Below are 25,335 nucleotides of genomic sequence, written 5' to 3'. Positions count from 1 at the left end.
ATGAAAAAGGACGAATCGGTTAGTGACTTTTATGATAGATTAAACATATTAATCAGTGGAGCTCGAGTCGCGTTAGAAGATGCTTATGAAGGTAATACAGAACAAATGTTATTACCACTAAAAGAATGTGGACTGGAAGCTTACATTCGCGGACTTCCAGACGAAATAGCGCGCTCAGTAGATGCACGTGATCCTAAAACTTTGGATGATGCAAGAAAATTTGCAGTAGGTATAGAAACGCGAATGAAATCCGGAATATTACCTTCAAATGAAACACAGAAAGTATCATTTCATCAAAATAATGGCTATTCTCGAACAAATTCGTACTATCAGGATTACTCTAATCGGCAACCCTCAAATTCCACTCGCTATCAAAATTATGTAATTAGAAATGAAGAGGAGAGTCGTACACGTTCACCAAGTCCAAACCCTGACATAAACGAATCACCAATAGGAATTTTGAAACCTCCATCGCGAAATCATTTTTATAATCCACCCGGATTTCCTCCACAACCGTACTATTCGCCTTATTTCTATCCGCCAATGCCATATCCAAACTATTACCCTTACCCCCACTATAATGCAAATAGTAATGAACTACCACGTTCAGTAAGAGGTGGATATTCGCAAGGGTCTAGACCAAGATCTCCATCCCCTGGGCCTTCGGCACCAGGACCCGTTTCTCTATATAATAGAAATACTAAATCCGAATCCGAAAATAGAACGGATCATTTAAACGCGCAAATGACCCAGCGGACGGACGCGACGTCGAGTCATCTGAAAAAAGAGCGTCACGCAACTGTAAAATTCCTAGCCAACCAAGAATTGCAGCAGTAGAAAAACCTGAATCACCACTAGTGAAAATGATGGGTAAGGAGTTGAATATGGGTTGTGGATATTTCCTTGTAGATACAGGCGCGGATATAAATATAATTAAATTAACTGCCTTGGACGACAATGTTTCAGTCGCACTTCATGAATCAGTTGCTATCTCGGGAATAACTCCGGATACTACAGAGACTTTAGGTACTACAATAGTTACTTTATTAGGCAAACCCGTAAAATTTCATGTCGTAAGTTCTTCATTTGTATTGCGCTGCGATGGTATATTAGGGAAAGAGTATCTAACACAAGAGCAGGCTGAAATTTCCTTTTCCCATAACACATTGGTAACACGAAGCGATCCTATCAAACCTATACCTTTTATTGGCCATGATCCAGTACCTCGTAGGGTAGGACCCCGACTTTTATATTTAAAAGCCCGTACTAAACAAACAGTTGCCATTAATGTTACGAATCATGATCTAAAGGAAGGATATTTACCACAAATCGATACTATAGATGGCTTGTACATTGGCGAAGCTATCGTGTCTGTAAATGATAAAGGTGCATGTCACGTCCTTGCCATTAATACGACGGATAAGGATGTCGAAATCGAAATTCCGCCACAAGAATTAGTACCATTCGTGTATCATAACTTCTCCGAAGAACAAAATTATTCCGGTTCCGATACAGAAGATGCAACCTTGCCAATCGTGGAAGACAGAGTTCCAGAAATAATTAAAAGATTACGTCTCGATCATTTGAACGAAGAAGAACGGGCACATGTAATTCAACTCATCAAGGAATTTCCGGAACGATTCCACTTGCCTTGTGATAAATTACCATGTACATCTTACATTAAACATAGAATCCCCACAGTAGACGATGTTCCTGTAAATACGCGACAGTATCGTTTCCCTCCGGTTCATAAGGATGAAATAGAAAACCAGATCCGTAATAAATTAAATAATGGAATAATAGCACCGTCAAATTCACCATACAATTCGCCCATATTGGATTATCCCTAAAAAACCCGATTCTAAAGGCAATCTGAGATGGAGAATGGTGATAGACTTTCGGAATCTTAACGAGAAAACCATTGGCGATGCATATCCGTTATCGAACATTACTGATATACTGGATCACTTAGGTGAAGCTCGTTATTTCTCAACATTTGATTTAGCAAGCGGATTTCAACAAATTGAGATGGATCCCAAGGATAGACAAAAAACAGCCTTCACGACTCCAAATGGTCATTACGAATATATCCGAATGCCGGAAGGTCTTAAAAATGCTCCAGCGACTTTTCAAAGATTAATGGATCAAATCCTACGCGGGTTACAGGGCGTAGAAGTTTTCGTTTACTTGGATGATATCGTGGTGTACGCCAAAAATTTAGAAGAACATGAAAAGAAAATTCGTCGTTTATTCACGCGTCTGGCTGATGCTAAATTAACTTTACAACCAGATAAGTGCGAGTTCCTCAAAATAGAAGTTGTTTACCTAGGACATGTTATTAGTCGGGCAGGGGTAAAACCGGATCCCAAAAAGATTAGTGCAGTAAAGAATTTCCCTCGTCCGAAAAATCAGAAAAAACATTAGGCAATTTTTAGGTCTAGCAGGATATTATAGACGTTTTATCAAAAATTTCGCAGAAAAGGCTAAACCGTTGTCAGACTTGCTGAAGAAAAATTCTACTTTCATTTGGGGAAAAGAGCAAAAGAAAGGATTTCTAGAATTGCGAAAAGCACTTTGTAAAAGTCCCATACTTCAGTATCCAAATTTCAATAGTCCGTTCACTTTAACTACAGATGCATCAGAATATGCCATAGGCGCTGTACTCAGTCAGGAAGTAAATGGTCAAGATCTCCCAGTTGCATATCTTTCGAGGATTTTAACTAAACCAGAGCAAAATTATTTCACTACAGAAAAAGAATGTTTGGCAGTCCTTTATGCAATTTTACACTTCAGACCATATTTATACGGCCGAAAATTCACCCTAGTCAGTGATCATGAACCGCTACGATGGATTAATTCAATAAAAGATCCAGGGCAAAGACTAATCCGCTGGCGATTAAATTGCAAGATTATGAGTACGAATTTATTCATAAAGCAGGAAAATTAAACACAAATGCTGATGCCTTGTCAAGGAACCCAGTCATAGTAAATGAACTACGTTCGTCGGATGACTTCAGTTTATCGGATTCCTCTGATGACGCAAATTCGGAACCCGTTCCTGATTGCCCAAAATTATTACCAATAAATAAACCTTCAAAAATAGGAAGGTCAGTAGGTTCAAAAGGTAAATCAAAACAACCTGTACCGTTGGATACCAGTGCAATAGCAACTAGAACACGCTCAAAGATTCAAGCTACTGAAGTGCCGGGATCGTCTAAGTCATTACCGTTGTTTAAAACACAAGACTTAGGTACATCTAAAGAGCTTTCTCTTGCGGAGAATGACGATTCCGATGACGAACAGTCAGATCCGCCTGTATTCCGCCAACGTAGGAGTACGCTGCCGAATCTGGGGTTTCATCCTGAACGGATGGTGGAGAATCCTAAAATTCTAGAGGCGCAGGGTGGTACAGTGGCCGGTGCGGAATTACAGAAAACAGGTGAGCGAGTCCGAATTAGATAGAGCTATTGCCATTAATTTACCCGAAGCTGGCGATAGTGATAGTGAAAATCAGGATAAAAAAGAGTCCACTTTTATAGATTTAGAAGAGCTACAAAAGTCTTTCAGTAAATTTGAAAAATCATTACAGGATAAAAGCGCTTTATTACAGGAAGTTGAGGAGGAACTTGTTCTATTGGATGCTCTTTCTGAGGGAGACACTTTGGACGAAGATAGACAAGAAATATTACAAGAATTAGATCCATATGATGACGATACTGGGGACGAAGAATTGAATAGGCGAATAGAAAAATTGTTACAACAAGCTAGGGATTCCGCGAAAGAAAATCCAATTCCAAATACAAGGGTTGAAGAATTAGCCAGCAAGGCTCCTCAATTGGAAAATATCCCGGAAGAAACAGAATTAGAATCAACAATATCAGATAATACGATCATAAATAAGCCTAGGTATCATTCAACATTACCTACTCCAACGATAGATTCGAATCCTATAGCACTTTCGACACCCTTTCCAGACCCAACTGCCGATCGAATTCCTAAGGAGGGAGGTAGAGAACCTTTCACTCAAAAATCAACTCCTCGCCAACTATTCCCAAAAACCCCAATTTCATCCTCCATATATATTCCGAGCGCTGATTACATACCTCCGGATATCGAATCTCGGAGCACGCGATACAAAAGTAAAGACATCGTAATTTCTACGAGACAAAATTTAACGTATTACCGATCAAATTATGTTCATTTCATTTCATCCGATTGTGAACTTATTACACCAGTAAGTATATTGCTCTCCGACTTGGGGATTATTAATAGTAATGATCTGAAAGAGGCAAAGCCCAGAATAGGACAGATACTTATAACCAAACGCGGTAAATATAGGATATTCAGCGTAGTAATAAAAAAGAAACATTTTGATAAAATTTCTATTCGGGATTTGGAACTTGGTCTACAGAACTTAAGGAAGATTCTTTTAGATCTAGATATACGGGGTCTAAGAATCTCACAAAATGGTGACTTTACGGACGAATTACCTCAAGGTACGTTAATAGAAATATTAAGGAATACATTTGAGAATAGCAATATCGAATTAGCCCTTTGTTACGGAAACACTCAGGTGCCTCCGGAAGAACTTCGTCTGAAAATCATTTCAGAGTTACATGAAAGTTTGGTAGGAGGACATAAGGGTTTAACAAAGACATATTGCAGAATTCGAGAACGATTTTATTGGCCAGGTATGCGCAACGATATTCAAAATTATATCCGTACTTGCAATAGTTGTCAGAATCAAAAATTAGTAAGAACTAAAACTCGTGAACCAATGTTAATCACTGACACTCCTTTGGAGCCATTTTCTAAAGTATCATTAGACACTGTAGGTCCTTTACCCACTACTCCCAGCGGGAACAAACATATACTAACTATGCAAGATAATTTGACGAAATATTGCATAGCTGTCCCTGTTCCGGACATAAAAGCAGAAACTATAGCTCACGCACTGGTTACTAACCTTATATTGCAGTATGGAACGCCACGCGCAATACTAACGGACAAAGGGACTAGTTTCATTAATAAGATAATTCGGAACTTAGCAAAAATCTTCAAAATTCAACATGTCACTACATCTGGTTACAGACCCCAAACTAATGGTGCATTAGAAAGAAGTCACATAGTGTTAACTGAATACATTAACAAGGAAATAGATAAGATATATGCTGATCAGAGAAAAATCACCCAACTTGTCAAAAATTAAACACATATAATCATAAGTGACCTCCATAATGTTCATAAAACCTTCAACCGAGTTGCAGCAGAAGTAAAAACTAATAGACAAAAGATTTTGGATTTAGTACTGCAAGTGGATAAACAGTTGGCCTTGAACTACAGCGTAGCAATGAGTCAATATTCAGCATCTGTTGAAACCTCTCTAAATCATTACATTACTACCACGCAACGTTTTATCACGGCTTTGAGCACTGCACGGAACGGAAAATTACACCCATCATTACTGAGCGGATCTAGTTTCAAAACAATAATAAATGAAATACATAACTCAATGGTCGATTATGAACTTCCAATACCGAGGAACCATCAACGAATCGAGGATCTCGTCAAGATATCTCGTGTCAACCTAAAGTATATAACAGGAAAAATAGTCGTAACAGTACAGATACCATTAGTAAATCGGATTGAATACGACCTGTACAAACTACACGTATTACCAATTCCTCAGTACGTTAATAGTTCTGGCGATGCAGGAAGTAGTAATAGAACCGCAATTTCGGTTTTCATCTTACCGGAATTTCCATATTTAGGTATAAGCACTGACCACTCCAAATTCTTCGGATCAGATAATGCATTCATAGATTCCTGTACCTGGGCATGGCATTACTACATTTGCCCACAGGACGTCCCATTGCAAGACATAGCTCACAGAACATGCGAAACTTCTCTATTACTTCAACCAGATCCGAAATTCTTACGCTTGTGTAATATTAGAATCATGCCCTATCATATACCTTCCTGGCGAAAATTAACTACGCTTGGCGGATGGTTATATTCATTTGAACAACCGGAACCGATGCAAATCCTATGCGGTCGACAGAAGAATACTCACACCACCATAGTTGGAACAGGAATCTTGGAAATACATCCGGAATGTTTTGCAAAAACACGATATCATACCTTGCTAGGATCAAAAACGTACTTAAGCAAGGATTCCTATTACTACATTCCTAATCTATTACTGAACGTTAGCCTGATATCACCTGAAATCTATCAGTACTCCAAAGAGAAACACACCACAGAGAATCTATTTTCAAATGACATTAATAAATTAGAACGCACATGTGATTCGTTGTATGAAATTGAAGCCCAAATAGAGGAAATTGGAGAACATCATCGAGCAAGGAAATCACATTTGTCATTGACGTACGGATCAATAGCGGTACAGGCCGTAATCATAATAGGATTGATGATTTACCATTTTTGGAACCCCCTGAAGACCTTATGCAGGATACGGTTCCTAAGGAAGCGTGACTCGAACCACGAACCAGAGGAAGCTTCAACCAGCCAACCAGCACCAATACCATTACAAGAATCAAATACTTCGCAAAACAAACCACCATTGCCTATTCAGAGGGCAATGATAAATTGCTAGCAATATGTATAACAACAAACCCTGACAGTCTAAGGACTATGGGAATCCCCTAGTCAGAAATTGTTGTTGGTTATTGTACGCGAAAATTACCATCTTAACGCCATCTCTGAATTCGCCTCGATAATTAGGCAGGTGGCAACGGCCTGCTCGCTCCTGTGGAGAGCCGAAAATGTCCCCTTCCATCGACTCGCGATCTATGGAAGGGGGAGGCTCTTCCTTCCAAGAAATAGCGATCGATTTCTTGGAAGGATCACTCTCTAACGGACCACCCTTGCGCCTTTACAAGACACTTATAACATTTTTTGGTCCTTCGAGCCGGATGTGCCTGTGAAACAGTTCGAGAAAGTACGTCGGTGTTCAAAGTTCGGTAGTGTCGTCCAACCGTCGCGCGTGACCTCCACACCTGAAAACAATGAGTCACATCATTTCAATCCAACGCGACCTTCACGGCCGAATTGCTCGATGCTTCGAGAATTTGAAGAAACTAGGAGCTAACAATATGACAAAGGTCAACGTAGCTTCTCGATTAGAGACTTTGCGAAAGAATTGGGCAAAATACGAGTTACAGCACGAACAACTGTTAGCCTTGGCGGCATCAGACTTAGCCTTCGCGAACCATGATTATTTTAAAGAGAAGAACTTAGCACCTGCAGCTATGGAAGAAGTATTCAGTACACAGGAAGCCTTGCTAATGGATAAACTTGAGGATATAACAAAGATGGAGCGCATCGCAGCACGCACTTTGGAACGACTAGCGACCGACGAACGATCGACCGATTCCCCTGCTGCGGCCGTCCGTTCGAAAGCGTCGCTTCCTCGAATTCCACTACCTACTTTCGATGGCAAACATAAAGACTGGCCCTCATTCCAAGGTCTATTACGCTCTTTAGTCATACGCGACGCAACCCTGACCGATGCAGAACGTCTCCACTATCTGCGTGGCTCTCTCACAGGCGATGCAGAGCTGCTACTTCGCAACATGCCTGAACGAGAGGAGAATTTTAAAGCGGCGTGGGAATTACTACAAGATCGGTACGACAACCCTCGGCTAATGGTCAAAGCTCAGATGACTACAATTTTTAACTTACCGCGCATACAACGCGAGTCGGGATCGGAGCTGAAACGGTTCTTTTACACGATCTGTGATTCAGTCAAGGCCCTCACTGCCATGAAAAGGCCCTTCGATGCCAGCGGCGACTGGCTCATCCACCTAATAGTTGAAAGGATAGATCCTCAGTCCAGACGGGAATGGGAAACGCTAATCGGTCAAACTAAGCAGCCTCCTACCTTTAAAGAATTGCAAAAATTTCTAGAGGGAAGGGTCAATACTCTAGAAGCGTTAGAGGAACCACGAAAAGGATCAGACAATAAAGCCTCGAAACCAACTACCTCTCAAAGGTCAACGAAGATACACCAAGTCACGCAAGCGAAGCGATCTTCGGATCAGTGTAGCCTCTGCAAGGATACTCACTTTATTCTTTACTGCAGTCTCTACAAGTCTAAGTCACCTTCCGAGCGGAAAGCCGTGTTACAATCTGCGAATTTATGCTACAACTGCTTGGGCAAGCATCAAGTTAGTGCGTGCTGTTCCGAAAAACGGTGCCAGAAATGCAATGGAAAGCACCATACCAGCATACATGAAAATCGCGCTGAATCCAACGTCGGCAACCAAGTTTCGGCCCATACGTCTAACTGCTCGTCCAACCCATTGCCTGCCGTTCTTCTCGCGACGGCAAAGGTGAAAGTACAGTGCCGTGACGGTGGTTCAAAGATAGTGCGCGCACTTGTAGATCAAGGCAGCGAAGTCTCTCTTCTCACCGAGCAGCTGGCTCAGCAATTATGTCTTCCTCGTAAACGAGCTAATATTCGAATCGTCGGTGTCGGGAATCAGCGAACAGAACGAGTCCGTGGTCAAATCCAGTTGACATTTGCCGCCCACTTCGGTGCCACGGACTCGCACGTCATAACCGCCTTGGTGTTGCCTCGCATCACATCGTACCAGCCACGAGTTGATCGCCGATCTTCAACTTGGGCGCATTTGACAGACCTTGCCCTAGCTGACCCGAACTTCGAGGCTGAGGGACCTATAGAATTGCTGTTAGGTGCCGATGCCTTTGCTATCGTAATACTGGAAGGCATTGCAAAGGGTCATACCGGAGAGCCCGTTGCGCAAAGAACCACGCTTGGTTGGATAGTGTCCGGACCTGCTTCACCGGACATCGCAAACGACACTGTCACCAGCCAAAGAGTTGCTACACTGCAAAGTTCCTCCTCCGAGGAGCTACTTCCCTTGATACGTCGTTTCTGGGAACAGGAAGAAGTGATGGTGTCACCCGCTTACACCATAGAGGAACAGAACTGCGAGGAACACTTCAAGGAAACTCACCGACGTCTACCTTCCGGACGTTACATGGTTCGCCTACCGCTTCGTGGGACAATGGAGCTCGGCGAATCTCGGCGAGGTGCTAAGCGAATGTTGCTGAGGATGGAAGCTAAATTCAAAAGGGAACCCGCCTTTGCTGAAGCCTACCACACATTCATGCGTGAGTACAGTCAACTCACTCATATGTCTAAGGTTCAGGGTGATCTGCTAGGCCCCTATTATTACCTGCCACATCACGGGGTTCTGAGGGAAAGCAGCACGACCACCCGACTACGAGTGGTCTTCAATGGATCGTCTCTAACTACCTCAGGCCAGTCGCTAAACGAAGGATTAATGGTAGGGCCGAACCTGCTGCCTAGTCTGCAACAATTACTCCTCCGCTGGCGCGTCCATCGAGTCTGCCTCACAGCCGACATCGAAAAAATGTACCGTCAAATTCTGATTCACCCTGACGACCGTCGCTACCAAAGAGTCCTATGGAGGGAAAGTACCGACAGTGACATTCAAGATTTCGAACTAAATACAGTCACCTACGGACTTGCCTGTGCTCCTTACCTCGCCATTCGGACATTACCACAACTCGCTTCGGACGAACAAGCTCGATTTCCAAGAGCTGCTGCTATACTGCAACACGACGTATATATGGATGACGTCGTGACGGGAGCTGACTCGCTACAGGAAGCGGCCGAGTTGCAAACGGAGCTACGACAACTTTGCCAAGCTGGAGGATTCAACTTAAGGAAATGGGCCTCCAATCGAACCGCGCTTATGGAACAATTACCTACCGGTGATGTAATTTCGGAGTGCAAGTGGCAAGCCGGGGAGACTCACACTGCTCTAGGGGTCCGTTGGAGCTTGGCGGATGACAGCTTCCGAGTTCACGTTCATTCTCCCTCCGCGGACGGCGCTGTGACAAGACGTTTGTCCCTCTGGTTAAAACATTTAGATTGGGACTCGCCTCTGCCGCCAGCTGAGGCTGGATACTGGAGATCGTTTCTAGAGGAACAACGGGAACTCCATGGTTTCGCTGACGCTTCGGAGCGAGCCTATGCTGCAGCAATATACCTCCGAGTCGTGGACACTGACGGCTGCGTTCGGACTCAACTGATTACCGCAAAAACGAAGGTGGCACCCTTGAAACGTGTATCGATACCACGACTTAAGCTGAGTGCCGCTACCTTGCTCACCAAACTAATGGCTCTTACCTGCGGGAGTCTGGGATTGACCGACACCACCATTCACTTGTGGAGCGACTCCACAATCACTCTGGCGTGGATTCAAGGACATCCAACTCGATGGAAGACCTACGTGGCCAATCGAGTTTCCGAAATCCAACGAACGCTACCTGGAGCACGCTGGCATCACGTAGCCAGCAAGGACAATCCGGCGGACTGTGCTTCTCGAGGATTACCGCCCAGTCAGTTGCCCGAATTCTCGCTGTGGTGGACAGGACCTGCCTGGCTAACCTCTTCAGCAGATTGGTCGCAAGAGAAGCCTTCGCCTCTACCCAACACTGATTTGGAGGCTCGGTCAACATGCCATCCGGCATCGGGTGAACCTGCAACGGATGAAAATCCTTTAATGCGTTATTCATCCTTGAATTTACTCCTTAGAATCACCGCCTGGTGTCTGCGGTGGCTACCCCGGAAAACAGCTGGCGCTCGAGGGACCCACCTGAAGCCAGCTGAAGTCAACGCAGCCCGGACTCACTGGCTCCTACTCGAGCAACAGAGGGAATTCGCCCTCGAGATCCGGCAGCTAACTCGAAGCCTGCCGCTATCCCACCGCAGCAATTTGCTGCGACTCAATCCGTATCTGGATGACCAGGGCTTACTAAGAGTTGGAGGACGCCTCCGCCATGCTGCTCTTCCCCTAGATGCCAAACATCAATTCTTGTTACCCCGAAACAGCCGGTTGACCGAGCTGTTAGTGAATGACGCACACGAGCGCACCTTACATGGAGGTACACAACTTACTTTAGCTACTTTACGCCAAAATTATTGGATTCCCCAAGGGCGACAAAGGGTCAAAGCCATTCTGCATCGCTGCGTAACATGCGCTCGCTGGCGATCATCTACTGGACAACAACTGATGGGTGACTTACCTGCAGTCCGAGTCACGCCAACCCGCCCTTTCCTGCATGTAGGAGTGGACTACGCTGGGCCACTAACTCTACTGATGGCACGGGGACGAGGACAACGCACGCATAAGGGCTACATCGCTTTATTTGTTTGCCTCAGTACTCGTGCTGTCCACTTAGAGCTGGTCTCCGATTAAAGTACGGAGGCCTTCCTTGCCGCACTGCGGCGATTCACATCCCGTCGAGGCCTTTGCACCGTGATCCAGAGCGATCAAGGGACTACCTTCGTCGGCGCTGCTCGGGAGCTCCAAGGGATATTGAAGCATCTCAACTCTGGTCAGGATGCCGTCCACTCCACTCTACTGAGACAAGGCACTGAGTGGCGTTTCAACCCCCCTGCTGCCCCCCACTTCGGCGGGCTTTGGGAAGCCGCCGTTAAATCGACCAAGTATCACCTCAGGAGGGTGATAGGCGATCAACACCTTACCTTCGAAGAGATGACGACCCTGCTGCACCAGATCGAGGCCTGCCTGAACTCTAGGCCACTTCAACAGATGACCGAAGACCCTGGAGACCTCGCAACTCTGACGCCTGGCCATTTTCTTATCGGGGAAGCACTGCTAAGCTTGCCCGACCCCACCATCGAAGACGTCCCATCATCCCGGCTCTCTCGATGGCATCTTCTGCAACAAATGCGGCTACACTTCTGGAGGAGATGGTCCAGCGAGTACCTTCAATCGTTGCAGGCCCGCAACAAATGGCTGTACCCACACCGTTCGCCCAAAGTCGGCGATCTTTGCCTAGTAAAATCTGAGTTGACGTCCCCAGCTCGATGGCCACTTGCGAGGATCACCGACCTACATCCAGGCTCCGATGGGTGTACTCGCGTCGTGACTGTTAAAACTGCTCGTTCGACATTCGTGAGACCCATCCGCAAATTAGTTTTTCTTCCACTTGAACTTAACACGGACCCTTCAACACATTGTAACGATTCCACTGCGCACTAAATCTCTTTCACTAGCTACACCTGAGTTGACAGACGCCTCCACATGAGCTGAGCGGCACCACTGCCGTGTATTTTGGCCATTTCTATCGATTAGCCAAACGACCCTTTGCTGATTTCAATCATTCATCGGGTGATGAATGCCGGGGAGGAAATGTACGCGAAAATTACCATCTTAACGCCATCTCTGAATTCGCCTCGATAATTAGGCAGGTGGCAACGGCCTGCTCGCTCCTGTGGAGAGCCGAAAATGTCCCCTTCCATCGACTCGCGATCTATGGAAGGGGGAGGCTCTTCCTTCCAAGAAATAGCGATCGATTTCTTGGAAGGATCACTCTCTAACGGACCACCCTTGCGCCTTTACAAGACACTTATAACAGTTATAACTCTTCTATTGTTCTTCTGCTCCTTTGATAATGATTTTATTATTTCATAATTTGATCTTGCTTGTGTTTAACTGTCTGTAGTGTATAGCGAAATGGCATTGTCCAGTCAGTGGCAACAAAACTCCACGGAACGGCGATTGTTTATCAGCCGTTTGTCTCCATATACAAAAAAGGAGAAGCTGCTCGAGGTATTTCGCCCTTATGGTGTCGAGCATGCGGTGGTAATGAGGAAAACAACGGGAAACTGCGCATTCCTAACGTTCGCAACTCTAGACGGAACAAGGAAAGCTTTGGCTGCGGCGGACGTCGGAATAATATGCCACAAAAGGAAATTGAGGGTGCTGATGGCGGATTCATGGCACAGCTCAAAGCTAATTCCCCCACGACCCGATGTGACTCCATTTCCGGGAATTGACTTAAGCGACAAAATTCCCCTACCAACGGAATGTATTGCAAAAATTGCCAGCTATTTGCCATTCGCAGATCGGGGTCGCTTGGAAATGATTTCCAGACGATGGCGCCAAGGTAGCCTTGCCTGCTATCACCATATGCGTCATATTGACCTCAACAACTGGTGTTGGCCGAACGCGTGGGAAGGGAAATTGATAACAACCAATTCCTTCCACTGGTTGATGATGAGGGTGGGCGCTTGTCTGAAGAGTATAGGTATAAATGAAGAAAGCTTGGCTAAAAATTTAAAACCACAGGTAATGGCTATTGCGATTAAAAACTGCCCTGGTTTGGAGTCTTTGGACCTAACCGCGGTAACTATAAGACCGTCGGCATTGAGGGAAATGGAACCTCCAGCACCACGACTGACCTGCCTTAAACTAGGGAGATGCGACGGACCAGTGGACCCAGGGCTGTTCAATGTGCTGGGATCTGCCAGACACTTGAGATCGTTCTGCGCACTGGGGACAGATATTACCGGTAGATCCTTGTTAGCCATAACCAAAGATCTCCAACAGCTTACTCTCCACGACTGTATAATATTAAAACCTGAAAACTTATCGAAAATGCTTCAGGAATTAACGAGCCTGGATTATCTAGACATAAGCAAATGCGATGGCCTAATAGATCACACCATTCTACAAGTGTTAATTGACAATATTAACCTCCACGCCACTTTAACAATAATCAAGTTTCATTTTTGCTCCTTTAAAGAGTCTGTTCCTGAAATAGAAATGGAGGAGGACAATGAAGCAGCCGAGAGGGGAGAGTTTGTTGAACTGGAGCTGGGGCCAGTGGAGATGGCAGTTTCTTTCCCCTGCAGGTACAAAAATGTGACCAGCCTAAGCTTCACGTTTTGCGGATGGGTAGCCTCCGGCCTCGTTTCGGAAATTGCGCTGCATATGCAGGATGTAACGTCCTTAAACATCAGTGGTTGCACAAACATCAAAGGAGAATTCACCCTGGAACCGCTGCGACAAATGCAGAAACTCCGGATCCTGAGTGCCAACAACATGCATCCCAGCGTCGGAGGGTGGTTCCTGCAGTTCCTCAAGGGCTTGGTGGAGGCACACTGTAGGGAGAATCAAGGAATCTCCGACGAGGACATATGCGGTATGCTGCGGCAGTGCCCTGAAATAGCCATAGTCGACGTAGAGAGGTGCCAAAACATCGGCAAACCGGTATTAACTTGCGCTTACGAGGTAGTGACAAGGGGTCACAGGACCGAGCCAATACATTTATACATCGGAGGTACCCAGATTACGCGATCCACAAAGTACAAACGCAACCATTTTCTACATGTTACCTACGACCTGATGTACGAGCCCCTATTTAGACCCATCTAAATTGTAACAGGATTGCATTGCGACAATGTGCAAACATTATGGGATTTCCCTAGTCCAATGCAACCTGAGCACATACGTCCATATACATATACGTCCATAAGCGCTACTGTACCTATACCTTCAGTATACATCGTCGGGGACGACGATGATTCCAAGGAGGGAGGGATGTTACGTTCGGAACGAAAAATTTTTCTTTTTAAGACGGGGTATGCATTAACAACGCCTAGCGTTATGGGAAATCCCTCGTTGATCATACTCCCGCCTAGTTAGTTAATAATAAATTAGTAAAATCAGAACCCCTTCTTCGAAGCATCGTCGCCTCGACATATTGCCGTCCCGTGATAAGGATACGGCGGTGCTGACGCAGCGGCGTTTCTCACTAGAAAGTCGCGCTCCGAAAGACCCAGTGGCTCTCTTGCTGTACCGAATTCGCTCTGTGTAAGCGGCAGGAGTGTGGTTCAACAATGCCTTGCAGCATTGTGGGAGAGCCCTCGTTGAGCGCACCTCTGACCGTCGCGCTAAACATTGTAACATAACCAGTAACGGCTACATCAGGAATGCGCATACTGGGTTCCTTCTTGGAAGATTGACGGAATTGTATACTTTACATCCGGTCACCGATGCAGGGAACGACGCCTTCCCACGGTTTTGTCGCACGTTTCGTGGATTGTTAATTAGTTAGGAATTGTTCTTTTACACCCCTATCACAATTTCTGATAGTCAACCGACTGTGGGATTCCCCTAGTCAGAAATTGTGTATATAAATTTATGTATGATGAGGAAAAGGCCTTCAGCTGTGTGAAATTGTACTGTGTTGATGTCATGGTTTATAGTGCGTACATATGTTCCGCAAATACAGTTAATATAATTTTCTCGATCATATATTTGAATCAAGAGAGTATGACGGATGGATGTGAGCAAACACACATACACCCCGCCTCGCTAAGTGGAGGGGCCCATGCATGGTCAAGCGATAAGATGCAGCGTAAGCTTTTTCGACGCGGACCCACCCTGGCCGCTGCCGAGAGCGTGAAGCTGCGGCACTCTGTGACGATAAATCGTGAGGTGCGTGTCATTGGGTCCGCGAAGTCTTATAGAGATAGAGTTCTCCGGTCTACTGTGTAACCGCGTGAAAGACTCAACTTTGCGAAACAATTCAAATCCTAAACTTTTCAAAACTAATTATTCGCTTAACTTACTCAGTTAATAATTTAATTTACATTATTTCCGTTTCAATTTATAATTCAAATCAAGTGTGTGTGTGTTTTCGCGTCTAATCCTTCTTTCTGATTCAGGTTTATCAGCGATCCAGAAAGTTTTCCAAAACTCAAAAACCGAATTTAAAAACAGATTTACATTTATATTATTGCGACTGTCTGGTGAGTTCCCTTTCTTATCTTTTTCTTTACCACTTATTTGGCACTGTTAAAATTTAATGCATCTAACTAATAATTTCTGACAGTCAAACGACTGTGGGATTTCCCTAGTCAGAAATTATAATCAATTATATTAGTACCTGAACTTTATACAATTATTGATCGATCATTTCCATAATTTATGTTATGTTCTTTTGATTTCATCCGTTATTCAACATTAAAATTTTATTTATACTCAAACTCTACTAGTGAATTACCTATCTGATTCCATTGAAAAGACCCGTATGGGACTGGAGCAACGACGATCCCAAAATCTACCCCTTATCCTTCTGAGAAGGTACCTAAATAATTATTAACTAAAAGAATCGACTGTTACGACTGCGGCGAGCTTCCTTGCTTTTTCTAAATCATAAACTCAATCCAGCAATACTTGATAGTCTAACGACTGTGGGATACCTCTAATCGATATTGCGTCTAAAAATCGTGCCGCTCGAACACTAAAGGCCGCGGCACGTAACATTGCAAAGCGAAAACGAAACCGTTTCTTACGAAACTGCATAGGAAAAAGCGTTTGGAATGGTGTAAGGAACATCGACATTGGACCGTGGATGATTGGAAAAAAGTTATTTTTAGTGACGAATCACATGTGTGCATCGATGCAGGTGATAATGCTGGACAATTTGTTTGGAGGAAAAGCAGCGAAAAATTAAATAAAGATTGTTTAAATTTTAAAAAGAAATATCCCGAGTCTTACATGGTGTGAAGCTGCATGGCAGCCCAAGGAGTAGGAAAGCTGTGTATACTATATGGAACTGCCAATTCCGAAATATATATGCAGGTTTTAGAAGATTTCCTAATACCAAGTATAGAAAATTGGTTCCTGGATTCAAATGATTTTCATTTCCAACAAGACAATGCGAGTTGCCACCGCAGCAAAAAAGTACAAGAGTATTTGAAGAATAATAGAATTAAAACAATAAAGTGGCCAGCAAATAGTCCTGATTTAAGCCCAATAGAGAATTTATGGGCAACGTGGAAACAGTTAATTCGTATAAAAAAACCTAGAAACAAAAATGAGCTTCGTGAAGCAATTAAGGCATCGTGGGATGAAATCACACCGACAGAATGCGAGAATCTTATAGAATCAATGCCAAAACGCATACAAGCGGTTATACGTGCACGTGGAAATGTCACTAAATATTAGGTAATGTGAATTTGAAGTAAATTATTATTTATTTCTTTGCAAATTCACATGGTCGAATACTTTTTTCCAAGCAACATTTTTTTGTTCATTGTTTTTTAGTAGATAATAAACGAATGTCTTGATTATTTTTGGTGTATTTACTTCGTATTAGACCAATTTAAAGTTACCATGAGTGTTATATTTATAACGCATTGTTTTACGTACAAAAAATTGTGGTGTTTCTCGTTGACTTTGTACCATTGCGTTTGGTCGAAAACTTATTGCCAGGGGTTGTATTACGATGAAATACGTAAAGGAGATGATTATAATAAAGTAGCAAAATGTCGTGCTGCTCTGAAAATAATAAACAAGTGTCGTTATATTGCTGTAACAAATAACAATATAGTAACCAAAAATAACAAAGAAACATATATTAGAAAACTTACAAAAATTATTAGTATGCCGTCCGGAGAAGCAAGTAGATTGGAAGCTGAGCGTATAATAAAATGGTGTTTTCATATTAGGCAAGAGCACATTTCGGAAATGAGGAAACTGTTGAAAGATTGTAAACAAAAAGTGGAAGTTTCTTTAACGCGCGCAGCAGAATGTTTAGATGTTGATGACAGGATTAATGCTTTGTGTGGACAATCTAGACATACATCTTCTTCAGAATCATATTTTGCGGAAAGTTCATACCATACTTTCACCGGTTCTGAATCAATCATACTGAATTCGGAAGGGAAAGCTATAAACGTTCAACCTGTATTGCAATCGAAGAAGACGACAAAAGCATGGCATTGTAATTATCTTTGTAAAACAAAAGATGTTGAAATTCTAAATAATTTACAGGATTTCTTCAAACGATTATTAGAATGCTCATTAAAAAATGTACATAAGTTGAACAAGCATATCAGTAGCTGTTCTAATAAAGTGCATGCTGAAAAAGTTGGTTATTCTCTTGGTTGTTGCATAAACCCTAAACTATGTAAATCCAATTTTTTAGCGTTTGAGATTTTGGCACCTCACGTTCCGGTTTTACGAAATTTGAAGAGAATGTTATACAGAATAGTGAACATTTATAAAGACCTATTACATACTTTAGACAAAGCTTTAAACGATAGTGACCTTGAAACACTTGAACGAATAACACTGCAAGCTCGGAAAGAAGCTGAAGCGTTACAAAAAAATAATACTGAAATAAGCTTGAACGAAGAAGAGATTACATCACGATATTATTTAGCATTTAGAGCTTTCAGAAAGGCGTCTATGGACACACCACACATCCCCTGCGTTTCCTGCGAGAAACTCTGTTTTCAAAGAGAGGTTCGTAAACTTGATGTTTCTAAGAGAACATATAAGGGAAATGTAATGCAAACATTGTTAAATCATATTGGATACAAAGTTGGTGACGTGCATTTTATTTGCCGATATTGTCACGATAAAATTCGCATCGATTCTATACCACCAAAATGTATTCTAAATAAGCTTGATGTACGTTCAGTTTCAGAAATAGCAATGTTGAACGATTACGAACGAATTCTTATTCAAAGAGCTAAACCGTTTCAAACGATTGTGAGAATGGATACAGTAATGCGTAAAAATATGCCACATAAACATATGTTTCCAAAAGTAAAGGGTAGAACATTTCACCTTCCTTTGCCGTTGGAAGAAAATTTAAAAAAAATCTGTCCTTCAACGGAACCTTTAAATCAAAATCATGAATTATACATATTGGTGCGGGGCGTTCCAACGAAATCTAAACTAGTTTGGGAAAAGTTAGTTGACTTGAAGAAAGTATGAAATGCCTTAGTATGGTTGAAATGCTGCAAGTTGGATTGGTTAGCTTAGGAGGAGTGAAAGTTGCTAGACTAAATTTCAACCATAGGGAGCAGATTGTATCAGAACCAATCCAACTTGCATCCCTCCCAAAAGAACCGGCCATCCGAGCGTAGAAGCAAGTGCGAAATAAAAGTAACGATGCGCTTCTCGATACCGCAGATGTACCTACCTAAGTAGCATTTCTGACGGAAAAGAATTGTCCAGCCTTTGGGCCTGCCATTTCTGGCGTAGACCTTTGGCAGGTAAGTATCCATTTCAACACGCAGTGCCACCCGTGGGGCCAGTAAGACCGCCCCCGATTTTTGCCATTCCAGAGGGGTTTCTTGCAGTGAAAATCAGTAAATTTGCAAGCGCAATATCTTAAAAACCAGTGGAAATAAAGTGTATACATTAAAGCTTATTGAATTTGTCTTGGAACGCACTATGAACTCAGGTCTTCAAAAAAAATAGTTCCATTTGAAAAACCGAGCTTGACCATCGTATCTTTTAAAATAATAATCGAAAACAAAATTCGTTCGCGCTAATAAATGGGTCCCCTCGAACCATGTAATTCCCTATTTTTTTTATATTTTTATCGATAATACTTTAAGAGATATCGCGCTGTCCACTCCTTAGTGGGACACCCTGTAGATAATACATTCCACGCTATGTTGGATTTCATTTGTTCTCCCGACAATCCGATTGGCAAGGTCACTCATTACTTTTGGCGCAGAGAATATCAAAGCAGGGGATCACAACATTTTCATCTTTTAATTTGGATTGAAGATGCTGCTATAATCGATAAATCTTCGAAGGAAGATGTAGCAGCATTCATTAAGAAATACGTCATTTGCAGATTGCCATCACAGCATGTGTCGCCAGAATTATATAGACGTGTAATTGCACATCAAATGCATAAATGCAATACTTACTGTCTACGCAACAAAAAAACTAAAAATTCCTTCTGTAAAGTATGTAGATTTTCATTTCCACGTCCAGTTACAGATACTTTGATAATAAGGGATGTGGCTGTTCCTATAGGTGCTAGAAAACAATTGAAAGCAAAAGGTAGACTCTATGATCTTCCACGTTCAATAAAGGAAGTCCGTATCAATGATTATAATGCTCCCGTTCTCACGGTTTGGAGAGGTAACATGGATATACAATATATTGGGGAAAAGACAGGGTTGGTAACATGTTACTGTACTAAGTACGTGTCAAAGCCGGAAAAAAGTTACGCTACGGACACTATGGCAGCAATAAATTCTACTAAGTCATTGGCTAGGTTGCTGTGCAACCTTGGAATGCGCATGCTAAATCATAGAGAATGTGGAGTGCCTGAATGCGTTGATACTCTTTTAGGATTATAATTGCATGGCACTGACTCCAATACTACTATTAGATGGTTAGATGTAAATATACTGAGAAGTAGGAAATTGAAAACTCGCAAAGAGATTGAGAATTTGGAAGGTGAATCCACAAACATATTATGTCCATCCCTCATAGATGATTACTATCCTAACAGACCAAAGGAATTAGAATCTATGCATCTGTACGATTTTGCTATGTGGTATGACGTTACTAAAATTAGACCGTCTGAAAAAAACTGAATATTATGAAATCCGTGCATCTTTGTTTTTGAAAAAAGGCAAAGAGGGTATCTTATCAATCATTATAAGTACAATGTTCAAACCCAACCTGAGAATTATTATTTCTCATTATTATTATTATTTCAACCTTGGAGAAACACCGACGAATTTAAAAATGGATTTAACACATATGCGGAAGCTTTTTTGTCGCTACAATCGCAATTGACAGAAGCAGTTCAGTATCACGAACGGATAACGGATATTCAAGAAGCGCGTGATCATATAAAGGAAGAAATTGAAAAGAACGTGTTGAATACTGTAGAACAAGAAGAAAATGATCAAGGCGATCATCCATTAGAGTGTGTCCCCGTTGAAACTGTTGGTGCCATGAAAGATTTTAAAGACGCGAAAAACAAATTTGACTGTAGTGATCTTCAAGAAATGATTTCGGAATTGAACCATGATCAGAAGCAGATATTTGATAAAGTTACTAAGTCCTTGACGTCTAACGATGACATTCTCAGACTTTATGTGAGTGGAGAAGGTGGCACTGGGAAAAGTTTTTTTTAATAAAAACTATCAGACATTGGATCAAGCAGAGTATCGGAAAAGACACAGCAGTAACTGCTCCCACTGGAATCGCAGCTTTTAATATCGATGGTCTTACCATACACAGATTATTTCAATTACCTGTAGAACATGGGCATACAGCCCAGTATAGGCAACTTAGCGATGCAGCCCTTCAAATTGTACGAGATCAGCTAAAAAATGTTGCTTTAATAATCATCGATGAAATCTCGATGGTTTCTAACGTAACTTTCCTGTACATACATTTGCGACTTACAGAAATATTTGATACTACAGATTCCGATGATGCTTGGTTCGGAAAAAAGCCTATGTTGCTATTTGGTGACATACTACAACTTCCTCCTGTTCACGAAGAACCTGCTTTTATACAATTATCCAATAAGAGTATGGAGAAAAAGTGTTGGAGGATTAGGTTCTTATAATTTATGGTCTGCTTTGTTTAGCTATGACGAATTGACAATAAACATGCGACAGCAGGGTGATAATATTTACCAAGAGATCATGTCGAGAATTCGCACCAGAGTAGTGACCCTTTCGGATACGAAGCTTTTAGAATCGAGGAAATTAAATTTCAAAGCGACAAATTGTAATGACCGATTAAAGGAATTAAGTGATTACATGCTTAATGTGGGATCTAATACGGTGTGTTTACATCCCACATGTGTTCAGTGTGATATTTTGAACGCTGCAATGCTGACTCGATTTCCGTCCGAAGAAATCCATTTGATTGCTCATGATACAACGAATTGTGCACCGTACTTGAAAAAAGGTGTCAAAGGTACTGAATAATAATGACGATGATAGCTCCCGAACGGCGGGACTTGCAAGTGTCGTAATTGTTAAAGTAGGAGCGCAAATCATGATTAGAAGAAATATTGATGTTACGCTAGGTCTTGTCAACGGTACCATTGCTAAACTTGTTTCAGTTACACGAGGTGTTAATAATGACGTTGAAAAAATGGAAAATTATATTACCCACGGGGCAAGAACATATAATAGAACGTGTAACTGTTAAAATTGAAGTAATGGATAGAGCGTTCGTTATTAGAAAACAATTTCCGATTTGCCTCAGCTATGGTATAACTATTCACAAAAGTCAAGGACTAAGCTGTCATAGAAGCACGTAATTCAATATTTACTTGCGGACAAACTTACGTTGCTCTTTCTCGGGTGATCACATTACAATGACTGCATTTTATTAATTATGATCCATCTTCCGTAAAGGCACAAGAATCGGCTATAATAGAGTACAATAGATTGCGAAAAAAACATATACCTGATCTTATGACTATTTCAATTTCTAAAAACCATGTTCTCAATGTTCGTGATGCCGTTTGGGCAGTACCTAATTATAATGTATCCGAATGTCAGAATACTAATGATCACATCGTGGATACCATTCAAAACTACATTAGAGGTCTCCCGAATTCTCATGGTGGGTCTTGTTATGCGAATGCTACAATCCAATGTATGTTATATTGTTCATCCATAAGAGAAAACTTATTTTCGACTAAAGAAGTTAATCATATTATAAAAGTCTTTATGGACCAATATAAATCGGATCAAAATCCAAACATAATATCATTACGACAAATCGGAGGAGAAAAATACGCTAACAATCAGCTACATGATGCAGCTGAGTTTATTACCTCCCTTTGTGATCATGAAATTCTTATAGAGAATGCAGTTGAACACGAAATTACAACGGTATTAAGATGTTTAGAGTGTAATTACACAAGTACTGCTATCAGTACAAATTGTGTGGTACATCTTGCACTGCCCAAGATGTTAAAAAAAAATCATTTGAATTTCAAGATATAATAAAACACAATTTCGCAGGATGGAAAAATCTGAAAGATTCTTGCTCTAATTGTGATAATTCAAATTCAAACACAATGAAGAAAATCGATATAACTGCTTCCAAACAAATTCTAATTGCAAAATTACATTTGTTCGATCACGATAGTAGTGGATCAACAACGAAAGTGGAAAATTTCTACATCAAAGCAATACCTACTACTAAAATACAAATGGGGGATCACTGTTATAAACTTAAGGCAGCGATTTTCCACCACGGTAAAAGTATTGCCGATGGTCATTACACGAGTATAATAAGTTGTAAGGGTACAACGTGGGTATCCGTTGATGATTTACGAGTAGAAAAACAAGCTTGGCCACGAAATGCTAAAAATGCATACATAGTTTTCTTCGAAAGGTGTTAATTGTGGTTGTTATTACAGTTCAATGTTAAATACGTTCAGCGCCATAAGCTGCTTCGCACATTATGTGCTGTACACAAAGTACTATACATATAAAATACATATAGATCGGCAATGCAGTGCGCATGATTTCATTTCGTAGTTGTTAAACTTACGTAGAATTTATCCTTAATAATCAAAAAATGAATATGAATAAAGTACACTCGCTGAGCTGCTTTGCGCTATTCCGAGTATTCCAAGTATATATTTTATCTTTTAACATCACTCGATAGGCTGCAGTGCGCCATAAACACGTGGACGTGTGATGAAGATAGATCAGAATTTATAATTTATAGGGATTTCCTTACTTTGTCCTTATATTTAGCACCCGTGACAGTCAACTTCAAAACAGTAGAGAAATTACGCCAAGTACATAAAACAAATAAATCACAAAAAAAGAAGATAATAATATAAATCGCAAAGAAATAGAAGAAAATATACTACCAGAAAGAATAGAAGATAATAATATAAATCAGAAAAAAAAGAAAATATACAATGTAAAAAAAGATGTGAAATCAAAATGAGCTGCAAGTACATAAAGGTGCTTTCTAACTGTTCCGTCTTACGGGAACAAAGGGGGGCTCAGAGCGAGGCAGAAATTCAGCGACCCTTTATTACTAGGCAATTGCTTACCGTCGAAGTCTTGGGGAGCATTTGCCTGCCAGATGTCTAATAGGTGGCAATCGGCATCGTGCTATTTTTTTGGACACCTCGACCGTCCTCGCTCTGGGAAAATCCGTTGATTGCTCTGTCAGCGGGTGATATACGGTAACTTCAAAACGGTACATACCATCGACCACCGCTGACTCGCGGGACAATACGGTCATAAACCGCGACCCCGGCGAGACACTCCGGCCGATCAACCTAGCGAGGTTTCTTAGCCAGATGCCCGGTTTTCCCTCCGCTACGTCACGAAGAAGGAGAGGATTCCTCCTCCATCACCAAAATCGCAGAGGGAAGGTTCCTCCTCTTCGAGCAAAGCTGAGCCAATCAGGCATTTTGGCGCCTCCCAAAATTCAGATGTCTTGTCCACCTTTGACATCGAAAAGGTGGACAAGACCAGAAGTCAATGAGCTCGCGAATAGTACGGTTCGGTGTTTTGATCGGGTCAGCGTTCGGACCATCAGCACGAGCAGAGCTAAACTTCTCAGATCATCGTTCAGATCAGAATCGACACATAATCATTTAAACAGTCACCCAATATTAATTTGGCGGGTGATAGATCGTCCGGCTTACACGCGTACCTCCAGGTGAATCGAGCCTTACAACCTCGAAAGCAAAATTCGATAATTTTCACGCGTGTGCCGTGCGAACATTTTGGTCCTTCGAGCCGGATCCACGACCGTGGAAGTGCAGTGTGCAAAGACTTCTAAACTTCCTTCAAGTGTATTCCGAAATTCTACCACGGGCAGGAGAATTCATTCGAAACGGAAAGACGTCAACATGGTGGAAGCTGAACAGCCAGGCTTGAGGTAGACAACGCATTCGTCAACGGCGTCATCCGGTCCAGAGACGACTCCACCAGCACAAGGACTTTGGTTACGGTAGGCTCGTTATTGAGGAATTACCATTTAGTTAAGCACACGTGATCTATCCTTCCGTTAATTCCTATCGTATCCATTCCACTTCGCCTAAAATGTCGGAAGAAGACATCAACGCGCGTATTAACGGTTTGAAGATAAAACGGCGATCGTTTAAATCGCAAATCACTCACTTCAACAAGTATCTCGATTCGTATCAAGATTGTGAGAAGAATCGTGTCAAGCTTCGCGAACGCATCGAACGGCTTCGTAATTAGTTCGGAACCTTCAACGGGATTCAAGACGAACTGGCCCTCACTGAAGACTTCGATCAAGCAGAAGCCGAACGTGAGGAAGTAACGGAACAGTTTGACGACACATTGGCGACAGCGGTAGTCTTGATGAATAGTTTTGTAGCGTCCGTGAATCTTATTCCGCCACCGAACATCGAAATCGTATCAGGAGATTCGCCCGCACCGTCAGCCGCATCATCGTTTCCGCTTTTGGTGAAATTACCAAAGATCGACCTCCAAAAGTTCGACGGTCGAATCGAAAAATGGGTCACTTTCAGGGATGGTTTCAAAACGACGATCCATGCAATACCCGGTCTCAGCAACATTCAAAAGCTGAATTATTTACGCGCTTCACTGTTCGGAAAGGCAGAATCTGCGATCGAGGCGTACACTATCACCGATGATAACTATGAGGCTGCATGGGATCACCTCTTAGAAATTTACGA

The 25,335-nt window shown here is 42.2% G+C and overlaps 1 protein-coding gene and 1 long non-coding RNA gene across 4 annotated transcripts in view; both read right to left on the bottom strand.

The window, feature by feature from the left end:
* The window catches only part of LOC143367024 (GDP-D-glucose phosphorylase 1), a 505,990-nt gene that overhangs the window by 323,682 nt on the left and 156,973 nt on the right, over positions 1-25,335 (bottom strand). The gene's annotated exons all lie outside the window — the stretch shown is intronic.
* On the bottom strand, positions 8,495-9,450 carry LOC143367116 (uncharacterized). 2 transcript variants are annotated; one of them, XR_013084981.1, is made up of 4 exons: positions 9,225-9,450; positions 9,003-9,142; positions 8,771-8,920; positions 8,495-8,700 (listed from the first exon to the last, which is right to left on the bottom strand). It is a non-coding gene; the product is annotated as an uncharacterized LOC143367116 (long non-coding RNA). The 2 variants fall into 2 exon arrangements; XR_013084980.1 differs by having other exon boundaries at positions 9,003-9,450.

The sequence above is a fragment of the Andrena cerasifolii genome, chromosome 3 (assembly GCF_050908995.1).
Source record: "Andrena cerasifolii isolate SP2316 chromosome 3, iyAndCera1_principal, whole genome shotgun sequence".
Classification (NCBI taxonomy): Eukaryota; Metazoa; Arthropoda; class Insecta; order Hymenoptera; family Andrenidae; genus Andrena; species Andrena cerasifolii.
This window is presented reverse-complemented; position numbering and strand designations above follow the sequence as displayed.